Source organism: Pimephales promelas, chromosome 3 (assembly GCF_988280905.1).
Source record: "Pimephales promelas chromosome 3, fPimPro1.hap1.1, whole genome shotgun sequence".
Lineage (NCBI taxonomy): Eukaryota > Metazoa > Chordata > Actinopteri > Cypriniformes > Leuciscidae > Pimephales > Pimephales promelas.
Genome location: NC_142771.1, coordinates 45,884,072 through 45,903,805, shown reverse-complemented (window position 1 = coordinate 45,903,805; position 19,734 = coordinate 45,884,072). Strand labels below are relative to the sequence as shown.

The 19,734-nt window shown below is 47.4% G+C and overlaps 102 non-coding genes across 102 annotated transcripts; all 102 read right to left on the bottom strand.

Annotated features, from left to right (window-relative positions):
• Positions 1–29: 29 nt before the first annotated feature.
• LOC148987884 (5S ribosomal RNA) lies at positions 30–148 on the bottom strand. Its single transcript, XR_016167886.1, has one exon. It is a non-coding gene; the product is annotated as a 5S ribosomal RNA (ribosomal RNA).
• Positions 149–211: 63 nt separating this feature from the next.
• On the bottom strand, positions 212–330 carry LOC148987883 (5S ribosomal RNA). The gene has a single exon (XR_016167885.1). It is a non-coding gene; the product is annotated as a 5S ribosomal RNA (ribosomal RNA).
• Positions 331–393: 63 nt separating this feature from the next.
• LOC148987882 (5S ribosomal RNA) lies at positions 394–512 on the bottom strand. Its single transcript, XR_016167884.1, has one exon. It is a non-coding gene; the product is annotated as a 5S ribosomal RNA (ribosomal RNA).
• A 63-nt stretch (positions 513–575) lies between these two features.
• LOC148987881 (5S ribosomal RNA) lies at positions 576–694 on the bottom strand. Its single transcript, XR_016161150.1, has one exon. It is a non-coding gene; the product is annotated as a 5S ribosomal RNA (ribosomal RNA).
• A 63-nt stretch (positions 695–757) lies between these two features.
• LOC148987880 (5S ribosomal RNA) lies at positions 758–876 on the bottom strand. Its single transcript, XR_016161361.1, has one exon. It is a non-coding gene; the product is annotated as a 5S ribosomal RNA (ribosomal RNA).
• Positions 877–939: 63 nt separating this feature from the next.
• LOC148987879 (5S ribosomal RNA) lies at positions 940–1,058 on the bottom strand. Its single transcript, XR_016162887.1, has one exon. It is a non-coding gene; the product is annotated as a 5S ribosomal RNA (ribosomal RNA).
• Positions 1,059–1,121: 63 nt separating this feature from the next.
• LOC148987878 (5S ribosomal RNA) lies at positions 1,122–1,240 on the bottom strand. The gene has a single exon (XR_016167883.1). It is a non-coding gene; the product is annotated as a 5S ribosomal RNA (ribosomal RNA).
• Positions 1,241–1,303: 63 nt separating this feature from the next.
• Positions 1,304–1,422, bottom strand: LOC148987877 (5S ribosomal RNA). Its single transcript, XR_016167881.1, has one exon. It is a non-coding gene; the product is annotated as a 5S ribosomal RNA (ribosomal RNA).
• Positions 1,423–1,586: 164 nt separating this feature from the next.
• On the bottom strand, positions 1,587–1,705 carry LOC148987876 (5S ribosomal RNA). Its single transcript, XR_016167880.1, has one exon. It is a non-coding gene; the product is annotated as a 5S ribosomal RNA (ribosomal RNA).
• Positions 1,706–1,768: 63 nt separating this feature from the next.
• Positions 1,769–1,887, bottom strand: LOC148987875 (5S ribosomal RNA). Its single transcript, XR_016167879.1, has one exon. It is a non-coding gene; the product is annotated as a 5S ribosomal RNA (ribosomal RNA).
• Positions 1,888–1,950: 63 nt separating this feature from the next.
• On the bottom strand, positions 1,951–2,069 carry LOC148987874 (5S ribosomal RNA). The gene has a single exon (XR_016167878.1). It is a non-coding gene; the product is annotated as a 5S ribosomal RNA (ribosomal RNA).
• A 63-nt stretch (positions 2,070–2,132) lies between these two features.
• LOC148987873 (5S ribosomal RNA) lies at positions 2,133–2,251 on the bottom strand. The gene has a single exon (XR_016167877.1). It is a non-coding gene; the product is annotated as a 5S ribosomal RNA (ribosomal RNA).
• A 63-nt stretch (positions 2,252–2,314) lies between these two features.
• On the bottom strand, positions 2,315–2,433 carry LOC148987872 (5S ribosomal RNA). The gene has a single exon (XR_016167875.1). It is a non-coding gene; the product is annotated as a 5S ribosomal RNA (ribosomal RNA).
• Positions 2,434–2,496: 63 nt separating this feature from the next.
• Positions 2,497–2,615, bottom strand: LOC148987871 (5S ribosomal RNA). The gene has a single exon (XR_016162885.1). It is a non-coding gene; the product is annotated as a 5S ribosomal RNA (ribosomal RNA).
• A 63-nt stretch (positions 2,616–2,678) lies between these two features.
• LOC148987870 (5S ribosomal RNA) lies at positions 2,679–2,797 on the bottom strand. Its single transcript, XR_016167874.1, has one exon. It is a non-coding gene; the product is annotated as a 5S ribosomal RNA (ribosomal RNA).
• Positions 2,798–2,860: 63 nt separating this feature from the next.
• On the bottom strand, positions 2,861–2,979 carry LOC148987869 (5S ribosomal RNA). Its single transcript, XR_016163775.1, has one exon. It is a non-coding gene; the product is annotated as a 5S ribosomal RNA (ribosomal RNA).
• Positions 2,980–3,149: 170 nt separating this feature from the next.
• Positions 3,150–3,268, bottom strand: LOC148987868 (5S ribosomal RNA). The gene has a single exon (XR_016167873.1). It is a non-coding gene; the product is annotated as a 5S ribosomal RNA (ribosomal RNA).
• Positions 3,269–3,331: 63 nt separating this feature from the next.
• LOC148987867 (5S ribosomal RNA) lies at positions 3,332–3,450 on the bottom strand. Its single transcript, XR_016162884.1, has one exon. It is a non-coding gene; the product is annotated as a 5S ribosomal RNA (ribosomal RNA).
• A 63-nt stretch (positions 3,451–3,513) lies between these two features.
• LOC148987866 (5S ribosomal RNA) lies at positions 3,514–3,632 on the bottom strand. Its single transcript, XR_016167872.1, has one exon. It is a non-coding gene; the product is annotated as a 5S ribosomal RNA (ribosomal RNA).
• Positions 3,633–3,695: 63 nt separating this feature from the next.
• Positions 3,696–3,814, bottom strand: LOC148987865 (5S ribosomal RNA). Its single transcript, XR_016167871.1, has one exon. It is a non-coding gene; the product is annotated as a 5S ribosomal RNA (ribosomal RNA).
• Positions 3,815–3,984: 170 nt separating this feature from the next.
• Positions 3,985–4,103, bottom strand: LOC148987864 (5S ribosomal RNA). The gene has a single exon (XR_016167869.1). It is a non-coding gene; the product is annotated as a 5S ribosomal RNA (ribosomal RNA).
• Positions 4,104–4,166: 63 nt separating this feature from the next.
• On the bottom strand, positions 4,167–4,285 carry LOC148987863 (5S ribosomal RNA). Its single transcript, XR_016167868.1, has one exon. It is a non-coding gene; the product is annotated as a 5S ribosomal RNA (ribosomal RNA).
• A 63-nt stretch (positions 4,286–4,348) lies between these two features.
• Positions 4,349–4,467, bottom strand: LOC148987862 (5S ribosomal RNA). The gene has a single exon (XR_016167867.1). It is a non-coding gene; the product is annotated as a 5S ribosomal RNA (ribosomal RNA).
• Positions 4,468–4,530: 63 nt separating this feature from the next.
• On the bottom strand, positions 4,531–4,649 carry LOC148987861 (5S ribosomal RNA). The gene has a single exon (XR_016167866.1). It is a non-coding gene; the product is annotated as a 5S ribosomal RNA (ribosomal RNA).
• Positions 4,650–4,712: 63 nt separating this feature from the next.
• LOC148987860 (5S ribosomal RNA) lies at positions 4,713–4,831 on the bottom strand. Its single transcript, XR_016167865.1, has one exon. It is a non-coding gene; the product is annotated as a 5S ribosomal RNA (ribosomal RNA).
• Positions 4,832–4,894: 63 nt separating this feature from the next.
• On the bottom strand, positions 4,895–5,013 carry LOC148987859 (5S ribosomal RNA). Its single transcript, XR_016167864.1, has one exon. It is a non-coding gene; the product is annotated as a 5S ribosomal RNA (ribosomal RNA).
• Positions 5,014–5,076: 63 nt separating this feature from the next.
• On the bottom strand, positions 5,077–5,195 carry LOC148987858 (5S ribosomal RNA). Its single transcript, XR_016167863.1, has one exon. It is a non-coding gene; the product is annotated as a 5S ribosomal RNA (ribosomal RNA).
• Positions 5,196–5,258: 63 nt separating this feature from the next.
• Positions 5,259–5,377, bottom strand: LOC148987857 (5S ribosomal RNA). Its single transcript, XR_016162883.1, has one exon. It is a non-coding gene; the product is annotated as a 5S ribosomal RNA (ribosomal RNA).
• Positions 5,378–5,440: 63 nt separating this feature from the next.
• Positions 5,441–5,559, bottom strand: LOC148987856 (5S ribosomal RNA). The gene has a single exon (XR_016167862.1). It is a non-coding gene; the product is annotated as a 5S ribosomal RNA (ribosomal RNA).
• Positions 5,560–5,622: 63 nt separating this feature from the next.
• LOC148987855 (5S ribosomal RNA) lies at positions 5,623–5,741 on the bottom strand. The gene has a single exon (XR_016167861.1). It is a non-coding gene; the product is annotated as a 5S ribosomal RNA (ribosomal RNA).
• Positions 5,742–5,905: 164 nt separating this feature from the next.
• LOC148987854 (5S ribosomal RNA) lies at positions 5,906–6,024 on the bottom strand. The gene has a single exon (XR_016167860.1). It is a non-coding gene; the product is annotated as a 5S ribosomal RNA (ribosomal RNA).
• Positions 6,025–6,087: 63 nt separating this feature from the next.
• On the bottom strand, positions 6,088–6,206 carry LOC148987853 (5S ribosomal RNA). Its single transcript, XR_016167858.1, has one exon. It is a non-coding gene; the product is annotated as a 5S ribosomal RNA (ribosomal RNA).
• Positions 6,207–6,269: 63 nt separating this feature from the next.
• On the bottom strand, positions 6,270–6,388 carry LOC148987852 (5S ribosomal RNA). Its single transcript, XR_016167857.1, has one exon. It is a non-coding gene; the product is annotated as a 5S ribosomal RNA (ribosomal RNA).
• Positions 6,389–6,451: 63 nt separating this feature from the next.
• LOC148987851 (5S ribosomal RNA) lies at positions 6,452–6,570 on the bottom strand. Its single transcript, XR_016163986.1, has one exon. It is a non-coding gene; the product is annotated as a 5S ribosomal RNA (ribosomal RNA).
• Positions 6,571–6,633: 63 nt separating this feature from the next.
• On the bottom strand, positions 6,634–6,752 carry LOC148987850 (5S ribosomal RNA). The gene has a single exon (XR_016162288.1). It is a non-coding gene; the product is annotated as a 5S ribosomal RNA (ribosomal RNA).
• A 63-nt stretch (positions 6,753–6,815) lies between these two features.
• On the bottom strand, positions 6,816–6,934 carry LOC148987849 (5S ribosomal RNA). The gene has a single exon (XR_016167856.1). It is a non-coding gene; the product is annotated as a 5S ribosomal RNA (ribosomal RNA).
• A 63-nt stretch (positions 6,935–6,997) lies between these two features.
• On the bottom strand, positions 6,998–7,116 carry LOC148987848 (5S ribosomal RNA). Its single transcript, XR_016167855.1, has one exon. It is a non-coding gene; the product is annotated as a 5S ribosomal RNA (ribosomal RNA).
• A 63-nt stretch (positions 7,117–7,179) lies between these two features.
• Positions 7,180–7,298, bottom strand: LOC148987847 (5S ribosomal RNA). The gene has a single exon (XR_016167854.1). It is a non-coding gene; the product is annotated as a 5S ribosomal RNA (ribosomal RNA).
• A 63-nt stretch (positions 7,299–7,361) lies between these two features.
• Positions 7,362–7,480, bottom strand: LOC148987846 (5S ribosomal RNA). Its single transcript, XR_016162882.1, has one exon. It is a non-coding gene; the product is annotated as a 5S ribosomal RNA (ribosomal RNA).
• Positions 7,481–7,543: 63 nt separating this feature from the next.
• LOC148987845 (5S ribosomal RNA) lies at positions 7,544–7,662 on the bottom strand. The gene has a single exon (XR_016163034.1). It is a non-coding gene; the product is annotated as a 5S ribosomal RNA (ribosomal RNA).
• Positions 7,663–7,725: 63 nt separating this feature from the next.
• On the bottom strand, positions 7,726–7,844 carry LOC148987844 (5S ribosomal RNA). The gene has a single exon (XR_016163774.1). It is a non-coding gene; the product is annotated as a 5S ribosomal RNA (ribosomal RNA).
• Positions 7,845–8,015: 171 nt separating this feature from the next.
• LOC148987843 (5S ribosomal RNA) lies at positions 8,016–8,134 on the bottom strand. The gene has a single exon (XR_016167853.1). It is a non-coding gene; the product is annotated as a 5S ribosomal RNA (ribosomal RNA).
• Positions 8,135–8,197: 63 nt separating this feature from the next.
• Positions 8,198–8,316, bottom strand: LOC148987842 (5S ribosomal RNA). The gene has a single exon (XR_016162881.1). It is a non-coding gene; the product is annotated as a 5S ribosomal RNA (ribosomal RNA).
• Positions 8,317–8,379: 63 nt separating this feature from the next.
• Positions 8,380–8,498, bottom strand: LOC148987841 (5S ribosomal RNA). Its single transcript, XR_016167852.1, has one exon. It is a non-coding gene; the product is annotated as a 5S ribosomal RNA (ribosomal RNA).
• Positions 8,499–8,561: 63 nt separating this feature from the next.
• Positions 8,562–8,680, bottom strand: LOC148987840 (5S ribosomal RNA). The gene has a single exon (XR_016167851.1). It is a non-coding gene; the product is annotated as a 5S ribosomal RNA (ribosomal RNA).
• A 170-nt stretch (positions 8,681–8,850) lies between these two features.
• On the bottom strand, positions 8,851–8,969 carry LOC148987839 (5S ribosomal RNA). The gene has a single exon (XR_016167850.1). It is a non-coding gene; the product is annotated as a 5S ribosomal RNA (ribosomal RNA).
• A 63-nt stretch (positions 8,970–9,032) lies between these two features.
• On the bottom strand, positions 9,033–9,151 carry LOC148987838 (5S ribosomal RNA). The gene has a single exon (XR_016167849.1). It is a non-coding gene; the product is annotated as a 5S ribosomal RNA (ribosomal RNA).
• A 63-nt stretch (positions 9,152–9,214) lies between these two features.
• LOC148987837 (5S ribosomal RNA) lies at positions 9,215–9,333 on the bottom strand. Its single transcript, XR_016167847.1, has one exon. It is a non-coding gene; the product is annotated as a 5S ribosomal RNA (ribosomal RNA).
• A 63-nt stretch (positions 9,334–9,396) lies between these two features.
• LOC148987836 (5S ribosomal RNA) lies at positions 9,397–9,515 on the bottom strand. The gene has a single exon (XR_016167846.1). It is a non-coding gene; the product is annotated as a 5S ribosomal RNA (ribosomal RNA).
• A 63-nt stretch (positions 9,516–9,578) lies between these two features.
• On the bottom strand, positions 9,579–9,697 carry LOC148987835 (5S ribosomal RNA). The gene has a single exon (XR_016167845.1). It is a non-coding gene; the product is annotated as a 5S ribosomal RNA (ribosomal RNA).
• Positions 9,698–9,760: 63 nt separating this feature from the next.
• LOC148987834 (5S ribosomal RNA) lies at positions 9,761–9,879 on the bottom strand. The gene has a single exon (XR_016167844.1). It is a non-coding gene; the product is annotated as a 5S ribosomal RNA (ribosomal RNA).
• A 63-nt stretch (positions 9,880–9,942) lies between these two features.
• On the bottom strand, positions 9,943–10,061 carry LOC148987833 (5S ribosomal RNA). The gene has a single exon (XR_016167843.1). It is a non-coding gene; the product is annotated as a 5S ribosomal RNA (ribosomal RNA).
• Positions 10,062–10,124: 63 nt separating this feature from the next.
• On the bottom strand, positions 10,125–10,243 carry LOC148987832 (5S ribosomal RNA). The gene has a single exon (XR_016161149.1). It is a non-coding gene; the product is annotated as a 5S ribosomal RNA (ribosomal RNA).
• A 63-nt stretch (positions 10,244–10,306) lies between these two features.
• On the bottom strand, positions 10,307–10,425 carry LOC148987831 (5S ribosomal RNA). Its single transcript, XR_016161360.1, has one exon. It is a non-coding gene; the product is annotated as a 5S ribosomal RNA (ribosomal RNA).
• A 63-nt stretch (positions 10,426–10,488) lies between these two features.
• LOC148987830 (5S ribosomal RNA) lies at positions 10,489–10,607 on the bottom strand. Its single transcript, XR_016162879.1, has one exon. It is a non-coding gene; the product is annotated as a 5S ribosomal RNA (ribosomal RNA).
• A 63-nt stretch (positions 10,608–10,670) lies between these two features.
• On the bottom strand, positions 10,671–10,789 carry LOC148987829 (5S ribosomal RNA). Its single transcript, XR_016167842.1, has one exon. It is a non-coding gene; the product is annotated as a 5S ribosomal RNA (ribosomal RNA).
• A 63-nt stretch (positions 10,790–10,852) lies between these two features.
• On the bottom strand, positions 10,853–10,971 carry LOC148987828 (5S ribosomal RNA). Its single transcript, XR_016167841.1, has one exon. It is a non-coding gene; the product is annotated as a 5S ribosomal RNA (ribosomal RNA).
• A 164-nt stretch (positions 10,972–11,135) lies between these two features.
• Positions 11,136–11,254, bottom strand: LOC148987827 (5S ribosomal RNA). The gene has a single exon (XR_016163128.1). It is a non-coding gene; the product is annotated as a 5S ribosomal RNA (ribosomal RNA).
• Positions 11,255–11,317: 63 nt separating this feature from the next.
• On the bottom strand, positions 11,318–11,436 carry LOC148987826 (5S ribosomal RNA). Its single transcript, XR_016167840.1, has one exon. It is a non-coding gene; the product is annotated as a 5S ribosomal RNA (ribosomal RNA).
• A 63-nt stretch (positions 11,437–11,499) lies between these two features.
• Positions 11,500–11,618, bottom strand: LOC148987825 (5S ribosomal RNA). Its single transcript, XR_016167839.1, has one exon. It is a non-coding gene; the product is annotated as a 5S ribosomal RNA (ribosomal RNA).
• A 63-nt stretch (positions 11,619–11,681) lies between these two features.
• LOC148987824 (5S ribosomal RNA) lies at positions 11,682–11,800 on the bottom strand. The gene has a single exon (XR_016163984.1). It is a non-coding gene; the product is annotated as a 5S ribosomal RNA (ribosomal RNA).
• Positions 11,801–11,863: 63 nt separating this feature from the next.
• On the bottom strand, positions 11,864–11,982 carry LOC148987823 (5S ribosomal RNA). Its single transcript, XR_016162287.1, has one exon. It is a non-coding gene; the product is annotated as a 5S ribosomal RNA (ribosomal RNA).
• A 63-nt stretch (positions 11,983–12,045) lies between these two features.
• On the bottom strand, positions 12,046–12,164 carry LOC148987822 (5S ribosomal RNA). The gene has a single exon (XR_016167838.1). It is a non-coding gene; the product is annotated as a 5S ribosomal RNA (ribosomal RNA).
• Positions 12,165–12,227: 63 nt separating this feature from the next.
• LOC148987821 (5S ribosomal RNA) lies at positions 12,228–12,346 on the bottom strand. The gene has a single exon (XR_016167836.1). It is a non-coding gene; the product is annotated as a 5S ribosomal RNA (ribosomal RNA).
• A 63-nt stretch (positions 12,347–12,409) lies between these two features.
• On the bottom strand, positions 12,410–12,528 carry LOC148987820 (5S ribosomal RNA). The gene has a single exon (XR_016167835.1). It is a non-coding gene; the product is annotated as a 5S ribosomal RNA (ribosomal RNA).
• A 63-nt stretch (positions 12,529–12,591) lies between these two features.
• On the bottom strand, positions 12,592–12,710 carry LOC148987819 (5S ribosomal RNA). Its single transcript, XR_016162878.1, has one exon. It is a non-coding gene; the product is annotated as a 5S ribosomal RNA (ribosomal RNA).
• A 172-nt stretch (positions 12,711–12,882) lies between these two features.
• LOC148987818 (5S ribosomal RNA) lies at positions 12,883–13,001 on the bottom strand. The gene has a single exon (XR_016167834.1). It is a non-coding gene; the product is annotated as a 5S ribosomal RNA (ribosomal RNA).
• Positions 13,002–13,064: 63 nt separating this feature from the next.
• On the bottom strand, positions 13,065–13,183 carry LOC148987817 (5S ribosomal RNA). Its single transcript, XR_016167833.1, has one exon. It is a non-coding gene; the product is annotated as a 5S ribosomal RNA (ribosomal RNA).
• A 63-nt stretch (positions 13,184–13,246) lies between these two features.
• On the bottom strand, positions 13,247–13,365 carry LOC148987816 (5S ribosomal RNA). The gene has a single exon (XR_016167832.1). It is a non-coding gene; the product is annotated as a 5S ribosomal RNA (ribosomal RNA).
• A 63-nt stretch (positions 13,366–13,428) lies between these two features.
• Positions 13,429–13,547, bottom strand: LOC148987815 (5S ribosomal RNA). Its single transcript, XR_016167831.1, has one exon. It is a non-coding gene; the product is annotated as a 5S ribosomal RNA (ribosomal RNA).
• Positions 13,548–13,610: 63 nt separating this feature from the next.
• Positions 13,611–13,729, bottom strand: LOC148987814 (5S ribosomal RNA). Its single transcript, XR_016167830.1, has one exon. It is a non-coding gene; the product is annotated as a 5S ribosomal RNA (ribosomal RNA).
• Positions 13,730–13,792: 63 nt separating this feature from the next.
• Positions 13,793–13,911, bottom strand: LOC148987813 (5S ribosomal RNA). The gene has a single exon (XR_016167829.1). It is a non-coding gene; the product is annotated as a 5S ribosomal RNA (ribosomal RNA).
• Positions 13,912–13,974: 63 nt separating this feature from the next.
• LOC148987812 (5S ribosomal RNA) lies at positions 13,975–14,093 on the bottom strand. Its single transcript, XR_016167828.1, has one exon. It is a non-coding gene; the product is annotated as a 5S ribosomal RNA (ribosomal RNA).
• Positions 14,094–14,156: 63 nt separating this feature from the next.
• Positions 14,157–14,275, bottom strand: LOC148987811 (5S ribosomal RNA). The gene has a single exon (XR_016167827.1). It is a non-coding gene; the product is annotated as a 5S ribosomal RNA (ribosomal RNA).
• Positions 14,276–14,338: 63 nt separating this feature from the next.
• On the bottom strand, positions 14,339–14,457 carry LOC148987810 (5S ribosomal RNA). The gene has a single exon (XR_016167825.1). It is a non-coding gene; the product is annotated as a 5S ribosomal RNA (ribosomal RNA).
• A 63-nt stretch (positions 14,458–14,520) lies between these two features.
• LOC148987809 (5S ribosomal RNA) lies at positions 14,521–14,639 on the bottom strand. The gene has a single exon (XR_016167824.1). It is a non-coding gene; the product is annotated as a 5S ribosomal RNA (ribosomal RNA).
• Positions 14,640–14,702: 63 nt separating this feature from the next.
• LOC148987808 (5S ribosomal RNA) lies at positions 14,703–14,821 on the bottom strand. The gene has a single exon (XR_016163403.1). It is a non-coding gene; the product is annotated as a 5S ribosomal RNA (ribosomal RNA).
• Positions 14,822–14,884: 63 nt separating this feature from the next.
• Positions 14,885–15,003, bottom strand: LOC148987807 (5S ribosomal RNA). Its single transcript, XR_016162877.1, has one exon. It is a non-coding gene; the product is annotated as a 5S ribosomal RNA (ribosomal RNA).
• A 63-nt stretch (positions 15,004–15,066) lies between these two features.
• Positions 15,067–15,185, bottom strand: LOC148987806 (5S ribosomal RNA). The gene has a single exon (XR_016167823.1). It is a non-coding gene; the product is annotated as a 5S ribosomal RNA (ribosomal RNA).
• Positions 15,186–15,248: 63 nt separating this feature from the next.
• On the bottom strand, positions 15,249–15,367 carry LOC148987805 (5S ribosomal RNA). The gene has a single exon (XR_016167822.1). It is a non-coding gene; the product is annotated as a 5S ribosomal RNA (ribosomal RNA).
• Positions 15,368–15,537: 170 nt separating this feature from the next.
• Positions 15,538–15,656, bottom strand: LOC148987804 (5S ribosomal RNA). The gene has a single exon (XR_016167821.1). It is a non-coding gene; the product is annotated as a 5S ribosomal RNA (ribosomal RNA).
• A 63-nt stretch (positions 15,657–15,719) lies between these two features.
• On the bottom strand, positions 15,720–15,838 carry LOC148987803 (5S ribosomal RNA). Its single transcript, XR_016167820.1, has one exon. It is a non-coding gene; the product is annotated as a 5S ribosomal RNA (ribosomal RNA).
• A 63-nt stretch (positions 15,839–15,901) lies between these two features.
• LOC148987802 (5S ribosomal RNA) lies at positions 15,902–16,020 on the bottom strand. The gene has a single exon (XR_016167819.1). It is a non-coding gene; the product is annotated as a 5S ribosomal RNA (ribosomal RNA).
• A 63-nt stretch (positions 16,021–16,083) lies between these two features.
• On the bottom strand, positions 16,084–16,202 carry LOC148987801 (5S ribosomal RNA). Its single transcript, XR_016167818.1, has one exon. It is a non-coding gene; the product is annotated as a 5S ribosomal RNA (ribosomal RNA).
• Positions 16,203–16,265: 63 nt separating this feature from the next.
• LOC148987800 (5S ribosomal RNA) lies at positions 16,266–16,384 on the bottom strand. Its single transcript, XR_016167817.1, has one exon. It is a non-coding gene; the product is annotated as a 5S ribosomal RNA (ribosomal RNA).
• A 63-nt stretch (positions 16,385–16,447) lies between these two features.
• On the bottom strand, positions 16,448–16,566 carry LOC148987799 (5S ribosomal RNA). The gene has a single exon (XR_016160274.1). It is a non-coding gene; the product is annotated as a 5S ribosomal RNA (ribosomal RNA).
• Positions 16,567–16,629: 63 nt separating this feature from the next.
• LOC148987798 (5S ribosomal RNA) lies at positions 16,630–16,748 on the bottom strand. The gene has a single exon (XR_016161315.1). It is a non-coding gene; the product is annotated as a 5S ribosomal RNA (ribosomal RNA).
• A 172-nt stretch (positions 16,749–16,920) lies between these two features.
• LOC148987797 (5S ribosomal RNA) lies at positions 16,921–17,039 on the bottom strand. The gene has a single exon (XR_016167816.1). It is a non-coding gene; the product is annotated as a 5S ribosomal RNA (ribosomal RNA).
• Positions 17,040–17,102: 63 nt separating this feature from the next.
• LOC148987796 (5S ribosomal RNA) lies at positions 17,103–17,221 on the bottom strand. Its single transcript, XR_016167814.1, has one exon. It is a non-coding gene; the product is annotated as a 5S ribosomal RNA (ribosomal RNA).
• A 63-nt stretch (positions 17,222–17,284) lies between these two features.
• LOC148987795 (5S ribosomal RNA) lies at positions 17,285–17,403 on the bottom strand. The gene has a single exon (XR_016167813.1). It is a non-coding gene; the product is annotated as a 5S ribosomal RNA (ribosomal RNA).
• Positions 17,404–17,466: 63 nt separating this feature from the next.
• Positions 17,467–17,585, bottom strand: LOC148987794 (5S ribosomal RNA). The gene has a single exon (XR_016167812.1). It is a non-coding gene; the product is annotated as a 5S ribosomal RNA (ribosomal RNA).
• Positions 17,586–17,648: 63 nt separating this feature from the next.
• On the bottom strand, positions 17,649–17,767 carry LOC148987793 (5S ribosomal RNA). Its single transcript, XR_016167811.1, has one exon. It is a non-coding gene; the product is annotated as a 5S ribosomal RNA (ribosomal RNA).
• Positions 17,768–17,830: 63 nt separating this feature from the next.
• LOC148987792 (5S ribosomal RNA) lies at positions 17,831–17,949 on the bottom strand. Its single transcript, XR_016167810.1, has one exon. It is a non-coding gene; the product is annotated as a 5S ribosomal RNA (ribosomal RNA).
• Positions 17,950–18,012: 63 nt separating this feature from the next.
• Positions 18,013–18,131, bottom strand: LOC148987791 (5S ribosomal RNA). Its single transcript, XR_016167809.1, has one exon. It is a non-coding gene; the product is annotated as a 5S ribosomal RNA (ribosomal RNA).
• A 63-nt stretch (positions 18,132–18,194) lies between these two features.
• LOC148987790 (5S ribosomal RNA) lies at positions 18,195–18,313 on the bottom strand. The gene has a single exon (XR_016162876.1). It is a non-coding gene; the product is annotated as a 5S ribosomal RNA (ribosomal RNA).
• A 63-nt stretch (positions 18,314–18,376) lies between these two features.
• On the bottom strand, positions 18,377–18,495 carry LOC148987789 (5S ribosomal RNA). The gene has a single exon (XR_016162875.1). It is a non-coding gene; the product is annotated as a 5S ribosomal RNA (ribosomal RNA).
• Positions 18,496–18,558: 63 nt separating this feature from the next.
• LOC148987788 (5S ribosomal RNA) lies at positions 18,559–18,677 on the bottom strand. The gene has a single exon (XR_016167808.1). It is a non-coding gene; the product is annotated as a 5S ribosomal RNA (ribosomal RNA).
• Positions 18,678–18,740: 63 nt separating this feature from the next.
• Positions 18,741–18,859, bottom strand: LOC148987787 (5S ribosomal RNA). Its single transcript, XR_016167807.1, has one exon. It is a non-coding gene; the product is annotated as a 5S ribosomal RNA (ribosomal RNA).
• A 172-nt stretch (positions 18,860–19,031) lies between these two features.
• LOC148987786 (5S ribosomal RNA) lies at positions 19,032–19,150 on the bottom strand. Its single transcript, XR_016167806.1, has one exon. It is a non-coding gene; the product is annotated as a 5S ribosomal RNA (ribosomal RNA).
• Positions 19,151–19,213: 63 nt separating this feature from the next.
• Positions 19,214–19,332, bottom strand: LOC148987785 (5S ribosomal RNA). Its single transcript, XR_016167805.1, has one exon. It is a non-coding gene; the product is annotated as a 5S ribosomal RNA (ribosomal RNA).
• Positions 19,333–19,395: 63 nt separating this feature from the next.
• LOC148987784 (5S ribosomal RNA) lies at positions 19,396–19,514 on the bottom strand. Its single transcript, XR_016167803.1, has one exon. It is a non-coding gene; the product is annotated as a 5S ribosomal RNA (ribosomal RNA).
• Positions 19,515–19,577: 63 nt separating this feature from the next.
• On the bottom strand, positions 19,578–19,696 carry LOC148987783 (5S ribosomal RNA). The gene has a single exon (XR_016167802.1). It is a non-coding gene; the product is annotated as a 5S ribosomal RNA (ribosomal RNA).
• Positions 19,697–19,734: the final 38 nt, after the last annotated feature.

Below are 19,734 nucleotides of genomic sequence, written 5' to 3'. Positions count from 1 at the left end.
TTAGAACATTAGGGTAGTAAACTATATAAAGCTTACAGCACCTGGTATTCCCAGGCGGTCTCCCATCCAAGTACTAACCAGGCCCGACCCTGCTTAGCTTCCGAGATCAGACGAGTTCGGGCGTTCTCAAGGTGGTATGGCCGTAAGCGAAATCTGCTGCCAAAATTGGGCTATTTGAATAGTTAAAACATTAGGGTAGTAAACTATATAAAGCTTACAGCACCTGGTATTCCCAGGCGGTCTCCCATCCAAGTACTAACCAGGCCCGACCCTGCTTAGCTTCCGAGATCAGACGAGTTCGGGCGTTCTCAAGGTGGTATGGCCGTAAGCGAAATCTGCTGCCAAAATTGGGCTATTTGAATGGTTAGAACATTAGGGTAGTAAACTATATAAAGCTTACAGCACCTGGTATTCCCAGGCGGTCTCCCATCCAAGTACTAACCAGGCCCGACCCTGCTTAGCTTCCGAGATCAGACGAGTTCGGGCGTTCTCAAGGTGGTATGGCCGTAAGCGAAATCTGCTGCCAAAATTGGGCTATTTGAATGGTTAGAACATTAGGGTAGTAAACTATATAAAGCTTACAGCACCTGGTATTCCCAGGCGGTCTCCCATCCAAGTACTAACCAGGCCCGACCCTGCTTAGCTTCCGAGACCAGACGAGTTCGGGCGTTCTCAAGGTGGTATGGCCGTAAGCGAAATCTGCTGCCAAAATTGGGCTATTTGAATGGTTAGAACATTAGGGTAGTAAACTATATAAAGCTTACAGCACCTGGTATTCACAGGCGGTCTCCCATCCAAGTACTAACCAGGCCCGACCCTGCTTAGCTTCCGAGATCAGACGAGTTCGGGCGTTCTCAAGGTGGTATGGCCGTAAGCGAAATCTGCTGCCAAAATTGGGCTATTTGAATGGTTAGAACATTAGGGTAGTAAACTACATAAAGCTTACAGCACCTGGTATTCCCAGGCGGTCTCCCATCCAAGTACTAACCAGGCCCGACCCTGCTTAGCTTCCGAGATCAGACGAGTTCGGGCGTTCTCAAGGTGGTATGGTCGTAAGCGAAATCTCCTGCCAAAATTGGGCTATTTGAATGGTTAGAACATTAGGGTAGTAAACTACATAAAGCTTACAGCACCTGGTATTCCCAGGCGGTCTCCCATCCAAGTACTAACCAGGCCCGACCCTGCTTAGCTTCCGAGATCAGACGAGTTCGGGCGTTCTCAAGGTGGTATGGCCGTAAGCGAAATCTGCTGCCAAAATTGGGCTATTTGAATGGTTAGAACATTAGGGTAGTAAACTACATAAAGCTTACAGCACCTGGTATTCCCAGGCGGTCTCCCATCCAAGTACTAACCAGGCCCGACCCTGCTTAGCTTCCGAGATCAGACGAGTTCGGGCGTTCTCAAGGTGGTATGGCCGTAAGCGAAATCTGCAGCCAAAATTGGGCTATTTGAAGAAGAAAAAAAAGAGACTCTTTCAGGCTTTCTGAAGAAACTGAGAGACTATTTCAGGAATTTTGAGGGGAAAAAAGACAATTTAGGATTTTTGAAACATTTCATTGACTCTTTTTTTTTTTTTTAAACAATAAAGCTTACAGCACCTGGTATTCCCAGGCGGTCTCCCATCCAAGTACTAACCAGGCCCGACCCTGCTTAGCTTCCGAGATCAGACGAGTTCGGGCGTTCTCAAGGTGGTATGGCCGTAAGCGAAATCTGCTGCCAAAATTGGGCTATTTGAATAGTTAAAACATTAGGGTAGTAAACTATATAAAGCTTACAGCACCTGGTATTCCCAGGCGGTCTCCCATCCAAGTACTAACCAGGCCCGACCCTGCTTAGCTTCCGAGATCAGACGAGTTCGGGCGTTCTCAAGGTGGTATGGCCGTAAGCGAAATCTGCTGCCAAAATTGGGCTATTTGAATGGTTAGAACATTAGGGTAGTAAACTATATAAAGCTTACAGCACCTGGTATTCCCAGGCGGTCTCCCATCCAAGTACTAACCAGGCCCGACCCTGCTTAGCTTCCGAGATCAGACGAGTTCGGGCGTTCTCAAGGTGGTATGGCCGTAAGCGAAATCTGCTGCCAAAATTGGGCTATTTGAATAGTTAAAACATTAGGGTAGTAAACTATATAAAGCTTACAGCACCTGGTATTCCCAGGCGGTCTCCCATCCAAGTACTAACCAGGCCCGACCCTGCTTAGCTTCCGAGATCAGACGAGTTCGGGCGTTCTCAAGGTGGTATGGCCGTAAGCGAAATCTGCTGCCAAAATTGGGCTATTTGAATGGTTAGAACATTAGGGTAGTAAACTATATAAAGCTTACAGCACCTGGTATTCCCAGGCGGTCTCCCATCCAAGTACTAACCAGGCCCGACCCTGCTTAGCTTCCGAGATCAGACGAGTTCGGGCGTTCTCAAGGTGGTATGGCCGTAAGCGAAATCTGTTGCCAAAATTGGGCTATTTGAATGGTTAGAACATTAGGGTAGTAAACTACATAAAGCTTACAGCACCTGGTATTCCCAGGCGGTCTCCCATCCAAGTACTAACCAGGCCCGACCCTGCTTAGCTTCCGAGATCAGACGAGTTCGGGCGTTCTCAAGGTGGTATGGTCGTAAGCGAAATCTCCTGCCAAAATTGGGCTATTTGAATGGTTAGAACATTAGGGTAGTAAACTACATAAAGCTTACAGCACCTGGTATTCCCAGGCGGTCTCCCATCCAAGTACTAACCAGGCCCGACCCTGCTTAGCTTCCGAGATCAGACGAGTTCGGGCGTTCTCAAGGTGGTATGGCCGTAAGCGAAATCTGCTGCCAAAATTGGGCTATTTGAATGGTTAGAACATTAGGGTAGTAAACTACATAAAGCTTACAGCACCTGGTATTCCCAGGCGGTCTCCCATCCAAGTACTAACCAGGCCCGACCCTGCTTAGCTTCCGAGATGAGACGAGTTCGGGCGTTCTCAAGGTGGTATGGCCGTAAGCGAAATCTGCAGCCAAAATTGGGCTATTTGAAGAAGAAAAAAAAGAGACTCTTTCAGGCTTTCTGAAGAAACTGAGAGACTATTTCAGGAATTTTGAGGGGAAAAAAGACAATTTAGGATTTTTGAAACATTTCATTGACTCTTTTTTTTTTTTTTTTTTTTAAACAATAAAGCTTACAGCACCTGGTATTCCCAGGCGGTCTCCCATCCAAGTACTAACCAGGCCCGACCCTGCTTAGCTTCCGAGATCAGACGAGTTCGGGCGTTCTCAAGGTGGTATGGCCGTAAGCGAAATCTGCTGCCAAAATTGGGCTATTTGAATGGTTAGAACATTAGGGTAGTAAACTACATAAAGCTTACAGCACCTGGTATTCCCAGGCGGTCTCCCATCCAAGTACTAACCAGGCCCGACCCTGCTTAGCTTCCGAGATCAGACGAGTTCGGGCGTTCTCAAGGTGGTATGGTCGTAAGCGAAATCTCCTGCCAAAATTGGGCTATTTGAATGGTTAGAACATTAGGGTAGTAAACTACATAAAGCTTACAGCACCTGGTATTCCCAGGCGGTCTCCCATCCAAGTACTAACCAGGCCCGACCCTGCTTAGCTTCCGAGATCAGACGAGTTCGGGCGTTCTCAAGGTGGTATGGCCGTAAGCGAAATCTGCTGCCAAAATTGGGCTATTTGAATGATTAGAACATTAGGGTAGTAAACTACATAAAGCTTACAGCACCTGGTATTCCCAGGCGGTCTCCCATCCAAGTACTAACCAGGCCCGACCCTGCTTAGCTTCCGAGATCAGACGAGTTCGGGCGTTCTCAAGGTGGTATGGCCGTAAGCGAAATCTGCAGCCAAAATTGGGCTATTTGAAGAAGAAAAAAAAGAGACTCTTTCAGGCTTTCTGAAGAAACTGAGAGACTATTTCAGGAATTTTGAGGGGAAAAAAGACAATTTAGGATTTTTGAAACATTTCATTGACTCTTTTTTTTTTTTTTTTTTTTAAACAATAAAGCTTACAGCACCTGGTATTCCCAGGCGGTCTCCCATCCAAGTACTAACCAGGCCCGACCCTGCTTAGCTTCCGAGATCAGACGAGTTCGGGCGTTCTCAAGGTGGTATGGCCGTAAGCGAAATCTGCTGCCAAAATTGGGCTATTTGAATAGTTAAAACATTAGGGTAGTAAACTATATAAAGCTTACAGCACCTGGTATTCCCAGGCGGTCTCCCATCCAAGTACTAACCAGGCCCGACCCTGCTTAGCTTCCGAGATCAGACGAGTTCGGGCGTTCTCAAGGTGGTATGGCCGTAAGCGAAATCTGCTGCCAAAATTGGGCTATTTGAATGGTTAGAACATTAGGGTAGTAAACTATATAAAGCTTACAGCACCTGGTATTCCCAGGCGGTCTCCCATCCAAGTACTAACCAGGCCCGACCCTGCTTAGCTTCCGAGATCAGACGAGTTCGGGCGTTCTCAAGGTGGTATGGCCGTAAGCGAAATCTGCTGCCAAAATTGGGCTATTTGAATAGTTAAAACATTAGGGTAGTAAACTATATAAAGCTTACAGCACCTGGTATTCCCAGGCGGTCTCCCATCCAAGTACTAACCAGGCCCGACCCTGCTTAGCTTCCGAGATCAGACGAGTTCGGGCGTTCTCAAGGTGGTATGGCCGTAAGCGAAATCTGCTGCCAAAATTGGGCTATTTGAATGGTTAGAACATTAGGGTAGTAAACTATATAAAGCTTACAGCACCTGGTATTCCCAGGCGGTCTCCCATCCAAGTACTAACCAGGCCCGACCCTGCTTAGCTTCCGAGATCAGACGAGTTCGGGCGTTCTCAAGGTGGTATGGCCGTAAGCGAAATCTGCTGCCAAAATTGGGCTATTTGAATAGTTAAAACATTAGGGTAGTAAACTATATAAAGCTTACAGCACCTGGTATTCCCAGGCGGTCTCCCATCCAAGTACTAACCAGGCCCGACCCTGCTTAGCTTCCGAGATCAGACGAGTTCGGGCGTTCTCAAGGTGGTATGGCCGTAAGCGAAATCTGCTGCCAAAATTGGGCTATTTGAATGGTTAGAACATTAGGGTAGTAAACTATATAAAGCTTACAGCACCTGGTATTCCCAGGCGGTCTCCCATCCAAGTACTAACCAGGCCCGACCCTGCTTAGCTTCCGAGATCAGACGAGTTCGGGCGTTCTCAAGGTGGTATGGCCGTAAGCGAAATCTGCTGCCAAAATTGGGCTATTTGAATGGTTAGAACATTAGGGTAGTAAACTACATAAAGCTTACAGCACCTGGTATTCCCAGGCGGTCTCCCATCCAAGTACTAACCAGGCCCGACCCTGCTTAGCTTCCGAGATCAGACGAGTTCGGGCGTTCTCAAGGTGGTATGGTCGTAAGCGAAATCTCCTGCCAAAATTGGGCTATTTGAATGGTTAGAACATTAGGGTAGTAAACTACATAAAGCTTACAGCACCTGGTATTCCCAGGCGGTCTCCCATCCAAGTACTAACCAGGCCCGACCCTGCTTAGCTTCCGAGATCAGACGAGTTCGGGCGTTCTCAAGGTGGTATGGCCGTAAGCGAAATCTGCTGCCAAAATTGGGCTATTTGAATGGTTAGAACATTAGGGTAGTAAACTACATAAAGCTTACAGCACCTGGTATTCCCAGGCGGTCTCCCATCCAAGTACTAACCAGGCCCGACCCTGCTTAGCTTCCGAGATCAGACGAGTTCGGGCGTTCTCAAGGTGGTATGGCCGTAAGCGAAATCTGCAGCCAAAATTGGGCTATTTGAAGAAGAAAAAAAAGAGACTCTTTCAGGCTTTCTGAAGAAACTGAGAGACTATTTCAGGAATTTTGAGGGGAAAAAAGACAATTTAGGATTTTTGAAACATTTCATTGACTCTTTTTTTTTTTTTTAAACAATAAAGCTTACAGCACCTGGTATTCCCAGGCGGTCTCCCATCCAAGTACTAACCAGGCCCGACCCTGCTTAGCTTCCGAGATCAGACGAGTTCGGGCGTTCTCAAGGTGGTATGGCCGTAAGCGAAATCTGCTGCCAAAATTGGGCTATTTGAATAGTTAAAACATTAGGGTAGTAAACTATATAAAGCTTACAGCACCTGGTATTCCCAGGCGGTCTCCCATCCAAGTACTAACCAGGCCCGACCCTGCTTAGCTTCCGAGATCAGACGAGTTCGGGCGTTCTCAAGGTGGTATGGCCGTAAGCGAAATCTGCTGCCAAAATTGGGCTATTTGAATGGTTAGAACATTAGGGTAGTAAACTATATAAAGCTTACAGCACCTGGTATTCCCAGGCGGTCTCCCATCCAAGTACTAACCAGGCCCGACCCTGCTTAGCTTCCGAGATCAGACGAGTTCGGGCGTTCTCAAGGTGGTATGGCCGTAAGCGAAATCTGCTGCCAAAATTGGGCTATTTGAATAGTTAAAACATTAGGGTAGTAAACTATATAAAGCTTACAGCACCTGCTATTCCCAGGCGGTCTCCCATCCAAGTACTAACCAGGCCCGACCCTGCCTAGCTTCCGAGATCAGACGAGTTCGGGCGTTCTCAAGGTGGTATGGCCGTAAGCGAAATCTGCTGCCAAAATTGGGCTATTTGAATAGTTGAAACATTAGGGTAGTAAACTATATAAAGCTTACAGCACCTGCTATTCCCAGGCGGTCTCCCATCCAAGTACTAACCAGGCCCGACCCTGCTTAGCTTCCGAGATCAGACGAGTTCGGGCGTTCTCAAGGTGGTATGGCCGTAAGCGAAATCTGCTGCCAAAATTGGGCTATTTGAATGGTTAGAACATTAGGGTAGTAAACTATATAAAGCTTACAGCACCTGGTATTCCCAGGCGGTCTCCCATCCAAGTACTAACCAGGCCCGACCCTGCTTAGCTTCCGAGATCAGACGAGTTCGGGCGTTCTCAAGGTGGTATGGCCGTAAGCGAAATCTGCTGCCAAAATTGGGCTATTTGAATAGTTAAAACATTAGGGTAGTAAACTATATAAAGCTTACAGCACCTGGTATTCCCAGGCGGTCTCCCATCCAAGTACTAACCAGGCCCGACCCTGCTTAGCTTCCGAGATCAGACGAGTTCGGGCGTTCTCAAGGTGGTATGGCCGTAAGCGAAATCTGCTGCCAAAATTGGGCTATTTGAATGGTTAGAACATTAGGGTAGTAAACTATATAAAGCTTACAGCACCTGGTATTCCCAGGCGGTCTCCCATCCAAGTACTAACCAGGCCCGACCCTGCTTAGCTTCCGAGATCAGACGAGTTCGGGCGTTCTCAAGGTGGTATGGCCGTAAGCGAAATCTGTTGCCAAAATTGGGCTATTTGAATGGTTAGAACATTAGGGTAGTAAACTACATAAAGCTTACAGCACCTGGTATTCCCAGGCGGTCTCCCATCCAAGTACTAACCAGGCCCGACCCTGCTTAGCTTCCGAGATCAGACGAGTTCGGGCGTTCTCAAGGTGGTATGGTCGTAAGCGAAATCTCCTGCCAAAATTGGGCTATTTGAATGGTTAGAACATTAGGGTAGTAAACTACATAAAGCTTACAGCACCTGGTATTCCCAGGCGGTCTCCCATCCAATTACTAACCAGGCCCGACCCTGCTTAGCTTCCGAGATCAGACGAGTTCGGGCGTTCTCAAGGTGGTATGGCCGTAAGCGAAATCTGCTGCCAAAATTGGGCTATTTGAATGGTTAGAACATTAGGGTAGTAAACTACATAAAGCTTACAGCACCTGGTATTCCCAGGCGGTCTCCCATCCAAGTACTAACCAGGCCCGACCCTGCTTAGCTTCCGAGATGAGACGAGTTCGGGCGTTCTCAAGGTGGTATGGCCGTAAGCGAAATCTGCAGCCAAAATTGGGCTATTTGAAGAAGAAAAAAAAGAGACTCTTTCAGGCTTTCTGAAGAAACTGAGAGACTATTTCAGGAATTTTGAGGGGAAAAAAGACAATTTAGGATTTTTGAAACATTTCATTGACTCTTTTTTTTTTTTTTTTTTTTTAAACAATAAAGCTTACAGCACCTGGTATTCCCAGGCGGTCTCCCATCCAAGTACTAACCAGGCCCGACCCTGCTTAGCTTCCGAGATCAGACGAGTTCGGGCGTTCTCAAGGTGGTATGGCCGTAAGCGAAATCTGCTGCCAAAATTGGGCTATTTGAATGGTTAGAACATTAGGGTAGTAAACTACATAAAGCTTACAGCACCTGGTATTCCCAGGCGGTCTCCCATCCAAGTACTAACCAGGCCCGACCCTGCTTAGCTTCCGAGATCAGACGAGTTCGGGCGTTCTCAAGGTGGTATGGTCGTAAGCGAAATCTCCTGCCAAAATTGGGCTATTTGAATGGTTAGAACATTAGGGTAGTAAACTACATAAAGCTTACAGCACCTGGTATTCCCAGGCGGTCTCCCATCCAAGTACTAACCAGGCCCGACCCTGCTTAGCTTCCGAGATCAGACGAGTTCGGGCGTTCTCAAGGTGGTATGGCCGTAAGCGAAATCTGCTGCCAAAATTGGGCTATTTGAATGATTAGAACATTAGGGTAGTAAACTACATAAAGCTTACAGCACCTGGTATTCCCAGGCGGTCTCCCATCCAAGTACTAACCAGGCCCGACCCTGCTTAGCTTCCGAGATCAGACGAGTTCGGGCGTTCTCAAGGTGGTATGGCCGTAAGCGAAATCTGCAGCCAAAATTGGGCTATTTGAAGAAGAAAAAAAAGAGACTCTTTCAGGCTTTCTGAAGAAACTGAGAGACTATTTCAGGAATTTTGAGGGGAAAAAAGACAATTTAGGATTTTTGAAACATTTCATTGACTCTTTTTTTTTTTTTTTTTTTTAAACAATAAAGCTTACAGCACCTGGTATTCCCAGGCGGTCTCCCATCCAAGTACTAACCAGGCCCGACCCTGCTTAGCTTCCGAGATCAGACGAGTTCGGGCGTTCTCAAGGTGGTATGGCCGTAAGCGAAATCTGCTGCCAAAATTGGGCTATTTGAATAGTTAAAACATTAGGGTAGTAAACTATATAAAGCTTACAGCACCTGGTATTCCCAGGCGGTCTCCCATCCAAGTACTAACCAGGCCCGACCCTGCTTAGCTTCCGAGATCAGACGAGTTCGGGCGTTCTCAAGGTGGTATGGCCGTAAGCGAAATCTGCTGCCAAAATTGGGCTATTTGAATGGTTAGAACATTAGGGTAGTAAACTATATAAAGCTTACAGCACCTGGTATTCCCAGGCGGTCTCCCATCCAAGTACTAACCAGGCCCGACCCTGCTTAGCTTCCGAGATCAGACGAGTTCGGGCGTTCTCAAGGTGGTATGGCCGTAAGCGAAATCTGCTGCCAAAATTGGGCTATTTGAATAGTTAAAACATTAGGGTAGTAAACTATATAAAGCTTACAGCACCTGGTATTCCCAGGCGGTCTCCCATCCAAGTACTAACCAGGCCCGACCCTGCTTAGCTTCCGAGATCAGACGAGTTCGGGCGTTCTCAAGGTGGTATGGCCGTAAGCGAAATCTGCTGCCAAAATTGGGCTATTTGAATGGTTAGAACATTAGGGTAGTAAACTATATAAAGCTTACAGCACCTGGTATTCCCAGGCGGTCTCCCATCCAAGTACTAACCAGGCCCGACCCTGCTTAGCTTCCGAGATCAGACGAGTTCGGGCGTTCTCAAGGTGGTATGGCCGTAAGCGAAATCTGCTGCCAAAATTGGGCTATTTGAATAGTTAAAACATTAGGGTAGTAAACTATATAAAGCTTACAGCACCTGGTATTCCCAGGCGGTCTCCCATCCAAGTACTAACCAGGCCCGACCCTGCTTAGCTTCCGAGATCAGACGAGTTCGGGCGTTCTCAAGGTGGTATGGCCGTAAGCGAAATCTGCTGCCAAAATTGGGCTATTTGAATGGTTAGAACATTAGGGTAGTAAACTATATAAAGCTTACAGCACCTGGTATTCCCAGGCGGTCTCCCATCCAAGTACTAACCAGGCCCGACCCTGCTTAGCTTCCGAGATCAGACGAGTTCGGGCGTTCTCAAGGTGGTATGGCCGTAAGCGAAATCTGCTGCCAAAATTGGGCTATTTGAATGGTTAGAACATTAGGGTAGTAAACTATATAAAGCTTACAGCACCTGGTATTCCCAGGCGGTCTCCCATCCAAGTACTAACCAGGCCCGACCCTGCTTAGCTTCCGAGACCAGACGAGTTCGGGCGTTCTCAAGGTGGTATGGCCGTAAGCGAAATCTGCTGCCAAAATTGGGCTATTTGAATGGTTAGAACATTAGGGTAGTAAACTATATAAAGCTTACAGCACCTGGTATTCACAGGCGGTCTCCCATCCAAGTACTAACCAGGCCCGACCCTGCTTAGCTTCCGAGATCAGACGAGTTCGGGCGTTCTCAAGGTGGTATGGCCGTAAGCGAAATCTGCTGCCAAAATTGGGCTATTTGAATGGTTAGAACATTAGGGTAGTAAACTACATAAAGCTTACAGCACCTGGTATTCCCAGGCGGTCTCCCATCCAAGTACTAACCAGGCCCGACCCTGCTTAGCTTCCGAGATCAGACGAGTTCGGGCGTTCTCAAGGTGGTATGGTCGTAAGCGAAATCTCCTGCCAAAATTGGGCTATTTGAATGGTTAGAACATTAGGGTAGTAAACTACATAAAGCTTACAGCACCTGGTATTCCCAGGCGGTCTCCCATCCAAGTACTAACCAGGCCCGACCCTGCTTAGCTTCCGAGATCAGACGAGTTCGGGCGTTCTCAAGGTGGTATGGCCGTAAGCGAAATCTGCTGCCAAAATTGGGCTATTTGAATGGTTAGAACATTAGGGTAGTAAACTACATAAAGCTTACAGCACCTGGTATTCCCAGGCGGTCTCCCATCCAAGTACTAACCAGGCCCGACCCTGCTTAGCTTCCGAGATCAGACGAGTTCGGGCGTTCTCAAGGTGGTATGGCCGTAAGCGAAATCTGCAGCCAAAATTGGGCTATTTGAAGAAGAAAAAAAAGAGACTCTTTCAGGCTTTCTGAAGAAACTGAGAGACTATTTCAGGAATTTTGAGGGGAAAAAAGACAATTTAGGATTTTTGAAACATTTCATTGACTCTTTTTTTTTTTTTTAAACAATAAAGCTTACAGCACTTGGTATTCCCAGGCGGTCTCCCATCCAAGTACTAACCAGGCCCGACCCTGCTTAGCTTCCGAGATCAGACGAGTTCGGGCGTTCTCAAGGTGGTATGGCCGTAAGCGAAATCTGCTGCCAAAATTGGGCTATTTGAATAGTTAAAACATTAGGGTAGTAAACTATATAAAGCTTACAGCACCTGGTATTCCCAGGCGGTCTCCCATCCAAGTACTAACCAGGCCCGACCCTGCTTAGCTTCCGAGATCAGACGAGTTCGGGCGTTCTCAAGGTGGTATGGCCGTAAGCGAAATCTGCTGCCAAAATTGGGCTATTTGAATGGTTAGAACATTAGGGTAGTAAACTATATAAAGCTTACAGCACCTGGTATTCCCAGGCGGTCTCCCATCCAAGTACTAACCAGGCCCGACCCTGCTTAGCTTCCGAGATCAGACGAGTTCGGGCGTTCTCAAGGTGGTATGGCCGTAAGCGAAATCTGCTGCCAAAATTGGGCTATTTGAATAGTTAAAACATTAGGGTAGTAAACTATATAAAGCTTACAGCACCTGCTATTCCCAGGCGGTCTCCCATCCAAGTACTAACCAGGCCCGACCCTGCCTAGCTTCCGAGATCAGACGAGTTCGGGCGTTCTCAAGGTGGTATGGCCGTAAGCGAAATCTGCTGCCAAAATTGGGCTATTTGAATAGTTGAAACATTAGGGTAGTAAACTATATAAAGCTTACAGCACCTGCTATTCCCAGGCGGTCTCCCATCCAAGTACTAACCAGGCCCGACCCTGCTTAGCTTCCGAGATCAGACGAGTTCGGGCGTTCTCAAGGTGGTATGGCCGTAAGCGAAATCTGCTGCCAAAATTGGGCTATTTGAATGGTTAGAACATTAGGGTAGTAAACTATATAAAGCTTACAGCACCTGGTATTCCCAGGCGGTCTCCCATCCAAGTACTAACCAGGCCCGACCCTGCTTAGCTTCCGAGATCAGACGAGTTCGGGCGTTCTCAAGGTGGTATGGCCGTAAGCGAAATCTGCTGCCAAAATTGGGCTATTTGAATAGTTAAAACATTAGGGTAGTAAACTATATAAAGCTTACAGCACCTGGTATTCCCAGGCGGTCTCCCATCCAAGTACTAACCAGGCCCGACCCTGCTTAGCTTCCGAGATCAGACGAGTTCGGGCGTTCTCAAGGTGGTATGGCCGTAAGCGAAATCTGCTGCCAAAATTGGGCTATTTGAATGGTTAGAACATTAGGGTAGTAAACTATATAAAGCTTACAGCACCTGGTATTCCCAGGCGGTCTCCCATCCAAGTACTAACCAGGCCCGACCCTGCTTAGCTTCCGAGATCAGACGAGTTCGGGCGTTCTCAAGGTGGTATGGCCGTAAGCGAAATCTGTTGCCAAAATTGGGCTATTTGAATGGTTAGAACATTAGGGTAGTAAACTACATAAAGCTTACAGCACCTGGTATTCCCAGGCGGTCTCCCATCCAAGTACTAACCAGGCCCGACCCTGCTTAGCTTCCGAGATCAGACGAGTTCGGGCGTTCTCAAGGTGGTATGGTCGTAAGCGAAATCTCCTGCCAAAATTGGGCTATTTGAAGAAGAAAAAAAAAGAGACTCTTTCAGGCTTTCTGAAGAAACTGAGAGACTATTTCAGGAATTTTGAGGGGAAAAAAGACAATTTAGGATTTTTGAAACATTTCATTGACTCTTTTTTTTTTTTTTTTTTTTTAAACAATAAAGCTTACAGCACCTGGTATTCCCAGGCGGTCTCCCATCCAAGTACTAACCAGGCCCGACCCTGCTTAGCTTCCGAGATCAGACGAGTTCGGGCGTTCTCAAGGTGGTATGGCCGTAAGCGAAATCTGCTGCCAAAATTGGGCTATTTGAATAGTTAAAACATTAGGGTAGTAAACTATATAAAGCTTACAGCACCTGGTATTCCCAGGCGGTCTCCCATCCAAGTACTAACCAGGCCCGACCCTGCTTAGCTTCCGAGATCAGACGAGTTCGGGCGTTCTCAAGGTGGTATGGCCGTAAGCGAAATCTGCTGCCAAAATTGGGCTATTTGAATGGTTAGAACATTAGGGTAGTAAACTATATAAAGCTTACAGCACCTGGTATTCCCAGGCGGTCTCCCATCCAAGTACTAACCAGGCCCGACCCTGCTTAGCTTCCGAGATCAGACGAGTTCGGGCGTTCTCAAGGTGGTATGGCCGTAAGCGAAATCTGCTGCCAAAATTGGGCTATTTGAATAGTTAAAACATTAGGGTAGTAAACTATATAAAGCTTACAGCACCTGGTATTCCCAGGCGGTCTCCCATCCAAGTACTAACCAGGCCCGACCCTGCTTAGCTTCCGAGATCAGACGAGTTCGGGCGTTCTCAAGGTGGTATGGCCGTAAGCGAAATCTGCTGCCAAAATTGGGCTATTTGAATGGTTAGAACATTAGGGTAGTAAACTATATAAAGCTTACAGCACCTGGTATTCCCAGGCGGTCTCCCATCCAAGTACTAACCAGGCCCGACCCTGCTTAGCTTCCGAGATCAGACGAGTTCGGGCGTTCTCAAGGTGGTATGGCCGTAAGCGAAATCTGCTGCCAAAATTGGGCTATTTGAATGGTTAGAACATTAGGGTAGTAAACTATATAAAGCTTACAGCACCTGGTATTCCCAGGCGGTCTCCCATCCAAGTACTAACCAGGCCCGACCCTGCTTAGCTTCCGAGATCAGACGAGTTCGGGCGTTCTCAAGGTGGTATGGCCGTAAGCGAAATCTGCTGCCAAAATTGGGCTATTTGAATAGTTAAAACATTAGGGTAGTAAACTATATAAAGCTTACAGCACCTGGTATTCCCAGGCGGTCTCCCATCCAAGTACTAACCAGGCCCGACCCTGCTTAGCTTCCGAGATCAGACGAGTTCGGGCGTTCTCAAGGTGGTATGGCCGTAAGCGAAATCTGCTGCCAAAATTGGGCTATTTGAATGGTTAGAACATTAGGGTAGTAAACTACATAAAGCTTACAGCACCTGGTATTCCCAGGCGGTCTCCCATCCAAGTACTAACCAGGCCCGACCCTGCTTAGCTTCCGAGATCAGACGAGTTCGGGCGTTCTCAAGGTGGTATGGCCGTAAGCGAAATCTGCTGCCAAAATTGGGCTATTTGAATGGTTAGAACATTAGGGTAGTAAACTATATAAAGCTTACAGCACCTGGTATTCCCAGGCGGTCTCCCATCCAAGTACTAACCAGGCCCGACCCTGCTTAGCTTCCGAGATCAGACGAGTTCGGGCGTTCTCAAGGTGGTATGGCCGTAAGCGAAATCTGCTGCCAAAATTGGGCTATTTGAATGGTTAGAACATTAGGGTAGTAAACTATATAAAGCTTACAGCACCTGGTATTCCCAGGCGGTCTCCCATCCAAGTACTAACCAGGCCCGACCCTGCTTAGCTTCCGAGATCAGACGAGTTCGGGCGTTCTCAAGGTGGTATGGCCGTAAGCGAAATCTGCTGCCAAAATTGGGCTATTTGAATGGTTAGAACATTAGGGTAGTAAACTACATAAAGCTTACAGCACCTGGTATTCCCAGGCGGTCTCCCATCCAAGTACTAACCAGGCCCGACCCTGCTTAGCTTCCGAGATCAGACGAGTTCGGGCGTTCTCAAGGTGGTATGGTCGTAAACGAAATCTCCTGCCAAAATTGGGCTATTTGAATGGTTAGAACATTAGGGTAGTAAACTACATAAAGCTTACAGCACCTGGTATTCCCAGGCGGTCTCCCATCCAAGTACTAACCAGGCCCGACCCTGCTTAGCTTCCGAGATCAGACGAGTTCGGGCGTTCTCAAGGTGGTATGGTCGTAAGCGAAATCTCCTGCCAAAATTGGGCTATTTGAATGGTTAGAACATTAGGGTAGTAAACTACATAAAGCTTACAGCACCTGGTATTCCCAGGCGGTCTCCCATCCAAGTACTAACCAGGCCCGACCCTGCTTAGCTTCCGAGATCAGACGAGTTCGGGCGTTCTCAAGGTGGTATGGCCGTAAGCGAAATCTGCTGCCAAAATTGGGCTATTTGAATGGTTAGAACATTAGGGTAGTAAACTACATAAAGCTTACAGCACCTGGTATTCCCAGGCGGTCTCCCATCCAAGTACTAACCAGGCCCGACCCTGCTTAGCTTCCGAGATCAGACGAGTTCGGGCGTTCTCAAGGTGGTATGGCCGTAAGCGAAATCTGCAGCCAAAATTGGGCTATTTGAAGAAGAAAAAAAAGAGACTCTTTCAGGCTTTCTGAAGAAACTGAGAGACTATTTCAGGAATTTTGAGGGGAAAAAAGACAATTTAGGATTTTTGAAACATTTCATTGACTCTTTTTTTTTTTTTTTTTTTTAAACAATAAAGCTTACAGCACCTGGTATTCCCAGGCGGTCTCCCATCCAAGTACTAACCAGGCCCGACCCTGCTTAGCTTCCGAGATCAGACGAGTTCGGGCGTTCTCAAGGTGGTATGGCCGTAAGCGAAATCTGCTGCCAAAATTGGGCTATTTGAATAGTTAAAACATTAGGGTAGTAAACTATATAAAGCTTACAGCACCTGGTATTCCCAGGCGGTCTCCCATCCAAGTACTAACCAGGCCCGACCCTGCTTAGCTTCCGAGATCAGACGAGTTCGGGCGTTCTCAAGGTGGTATGGCCGTAAGCGAAATCTGCTGCCAAAATTGGGCTATTTGAATAGTTAAAACATTAGGGTAGTAAACTATATAAAGCTTACAGCACCTGGTATTCCCAGGCGGTCTCCCATCCAAGTACTAACCAGGCCCGACCCTGCTTAGCTTCCGAGATCAGACGAGTTCGGGCGTTCTCAAGGTGGTATGGCCGTAAGCGAAATCTGCTGCCAAAATTGGGCTATTTGAATGGTTAGAACATTAGGGTAGTAAACTATATAAAGCTTACAGCACCTGGTATTCCCAGGCGGTCTCCCATCCAAGTACTAACCAGGCCCGACCCTGCTTAGCTTCCGAGATCAGACGAGTTCGGGCGTTCTCAAGGTGGTATGGCCGTAAGCGAAATCTGCTGCCAAAATTGGGCTATTTGAATAGTTAAAACATTAGGGTAGTAAACTATATAAAGCTTACAGCACCTGGTATTCCCAGGCGGTCTCCCATCCAAGTACTAACCAGGCCCGACCCTGCTTAGCTTCCGAGATCAGACGAGTTCGGGCGTTCTCAAGGTGGTATGGCCGTAAGCGAAATCTGCTGCCAAAATTGGGCTATTTGAATGGTTAGAACATTAGGGTAGTAAACTATATAAAGCTTACAGCACCTGGTATTCCCAGGCGGTCTCCCATCGAAGTACTAACCAGGCCCGACCCTGCTTAGCTTCCGAGATCAGACGAGTTCGGGCGTTCTCAAGGTGGTATGGCCGTAAGCGAAATCTGCTGCCAAAATTGGGCTATTTGAATGGTTAGAACATTAGGGTAGTAAACTACATAAAGCTTACAGCACCTGGTATTCCCAGGCGGTCTCCCATCCAAGTACTAACCAGGCCCGACCCTGCTTAGCTTCCGAGATCAGACGAGTTCGGGCGTTCTCAAGATGGTATGGCCGTAAGCGAAATCTGCAGCCAAAATTGGGCTATTTGAAGAAGAAAAAAAAAGAGACTCTTTCAGGCTTTCTGAAGAAACTGAGAGACTATTTCAGGAATTTTGAGGGGAAAAAAGACAATTTAGGATTTTTGAAACATTTCATTGACTCTTTTTTTTTTTTTTTTTTTTTAAACAATAAAGCTTACAGCACCTGGTATTCCCAGGCGGTCTCCCATCCAAGTACTAACCAGGCCCGACCCTGCTTAGCTTCCGAGATCAGACGAGTTCGGGCGTTCTCAAGGTGGTATGGCCGTAAGCGAAATCTGCTGCCAAAATTGGGCTATTTGAATGGTTAGAACATTAGGGTAGTAAACTATATAAAGCTTACAGCACCTGGTATTCCCAGGCGGTCTCCCATCCAAGTACTAACCAGGCCCGACCCTGCTTAGCTTCCGAGATCAGACGAGTTCGGGCGTTCTCAAGGTGGTATGGCCGTAAGCGAAATCTGCTGCCAAAATTGGGCTATTTGAATGGTTAGAACATTAGGGTAGTAAACTATATAAAGCTTACAGCACCTGGTATTCCCAGGCGGTCTCCCATCCAAGTACTAACCAGGCCCGACCCTGCTTAGCTTCCGAGATCAGACGAGTTCGGGCGTTCTCAAGGTGGTATGGCCGTAAGCGAAATCTGCTGCCAAAATTGGGCTATTTGAATAGTTAAAACATTAGGGTAGTAAACTATATAAAGCTTACAGCACCTGGTATTCCCAGGCGGTCTCCCATCCAAGTACTAACCAGGCCCGACCCTGCTTAGCTTCCGAGATCAGACGAGTTCGGGCGTTCTCAAGGTGGTATGGCCGTAAGCGAAATCTGCTGCCAAAATTGGGCTATTTGAATGGTTAGAACATTAGGGTAGTAAACTACATAAAGCTTACAGCACCTGGTATTCCCAGGCGGTCTCCCATCCAAGTACTAACCAGGCCCGACCCTGCTTAGCTTCCGAGATCAGACGAGTTCGGGCGTTCTCAAGGTGGTATGGCCGTAAGCGAAATCTGCTGCCAAAATTGGGCTATTTGAATGGTTAGAACATTAGGGTAGTAAACTATATAAAGCTTACAGCACCTGGTATTCCCAGGCGGTCTCCCATCCAAGTACTAACCAGGCCCGACCCTGCTTAGCTTCCGAGATCAGACGAGTTCGGGCGTTCTCAAGGTGGTATGGCCGTAAGCGAAATCTGCTGCCAAAATTGGGCTATTTGAATGGTTAGAACATTAGGGTAGTAAACTATATAAAGCTTACAGCACCTGGTATTCCCAGGCGGTCTCCCATCCAAGTACTAACCAGGCCCGACCCTGCTTAGCTTCCGAGATCAGACGAGTTCGGGCGTTCTCAAGGTGGTATGGCCGTAAGCGAAATCTGCTGCCAAAATTGGGCTATTTGAATGGTTAGAACATTAGGGTAGTAAACTACATAAAGCTTACAGCACCTGGTATTCCCAGGCGGTCTCCCATCCAAGTACTAACCAGGCCCGACCCTGCTTAGCTTCCGAGATCAGACGAGTTCGGGCGTTCTCAAGGTGGTATGGTCGTAAGCGAAATCTCCTGCCAAAATTGGGCTATTTGAATGGTTAGAACATTAGGGTAGTAAACTACATAAAGCTTACAGCACCTGGTATTCCCAGGCGGTCTCCCATCCAAGTACTAACCAGGCCCGACCCTGCTTAGCTTCCGAGATCAGACGAGTTCGGGCGTTCTCAAGGTGGTATGGTCGTAAGCGAAATCTCCTGCCAAAATTGGGCTATTTGAATGGTTAGAACATTAGGGTAGTAAACTACATAAAGCTTACAGCACCTGGTATTCCCAGGCGGTCTCCCATCCAAGTACTAACCAGGCCCGACCCTGCTTAGCTTCCGAGATCAGACGAGTTCGGGCGTTCTCAAGGTGGTATGGCCGTAAGCGAAATCTGCTGCCAAAATTGGGCTATTTGAATGGTTAGAACATTAGGGTAGTAAACTACATAAAGCTTACAGCACCTGGTATTCCCAGGCGGTCTCCCATCCAAGTACTAACCAGGCCCGACCCTGCTTAGCTTCCGAGATCAGACGAGTTCGGGCGTTCTCAAGGTGGTATGGCCGTAAGCGAAATCTGCAGCCAAAATTGGGCTATTTGAAGAAGAAAAAAAAGAGACTCTTTCAGGCTTTCTGAAGAAACTGAGAGACTATTTCAGGAATTTTGAGGGGAAAAAAGACAATTTAGGATTTTTGAAACATTTCATTGACTCTTTTTTTTTTTTTTTTTTTTTTAAACAATAAAGCTTACAGCACCTGGTATTCCCAGGCGGTCTCCCATCCAAGTACTAACCAGGCCCGACCCTGCTTAGCTTCCGAGATCAGACGAGTTCGGGCGTTCTCAAGGTGGTATGGCCGTAAGCGAAATCTGCTGCCAAAATTGGGCTATTTGAATAGTTAAAACATTAGGGTAGTAAACTATATAAAGCTTACAGCACCTGGTATTCCCAGGCGGTCTCCCATCCAAGTACTAACCAGGCCCGACCCTGCTTAGCTTCCGAGATCAGACGAGTTCGGGCGTTCTCAAGGTGGTATGGCCGTAAGCGAAATCTGCTGCCAAAATTGGGCTATTTGAATAGTTAAAACATTAGGGTAGTAAACTATATAAAGCTTACAGCACCTGGTATTCCCAGGCGGTCTCCCATCCAAGTACTAACCAGGCCCGACCCTGCTTAGCTTCCGAGATCAGACGAGTTCGGGCGTTCTCAAGGTGGTATGGCCGTAAGCGAAATCTGCTGCCAAAATTGGGCTATTTGAATGGTTAGAACATTAGGGTAGTAAACTATATAAAGCTTACAGCACCTGGTATTCCCAGGCGGTCTCCCATCCAAGTACTAACCAGGCCCGACCCTGCTTAGCTTCCGAGATCAGACGAGTTCGGGCGTTCTCAAGGTGGTATGGCCGTAAGCGAAATCTGCTGCCAAAATTGGGCTATTTGAATAGTTAA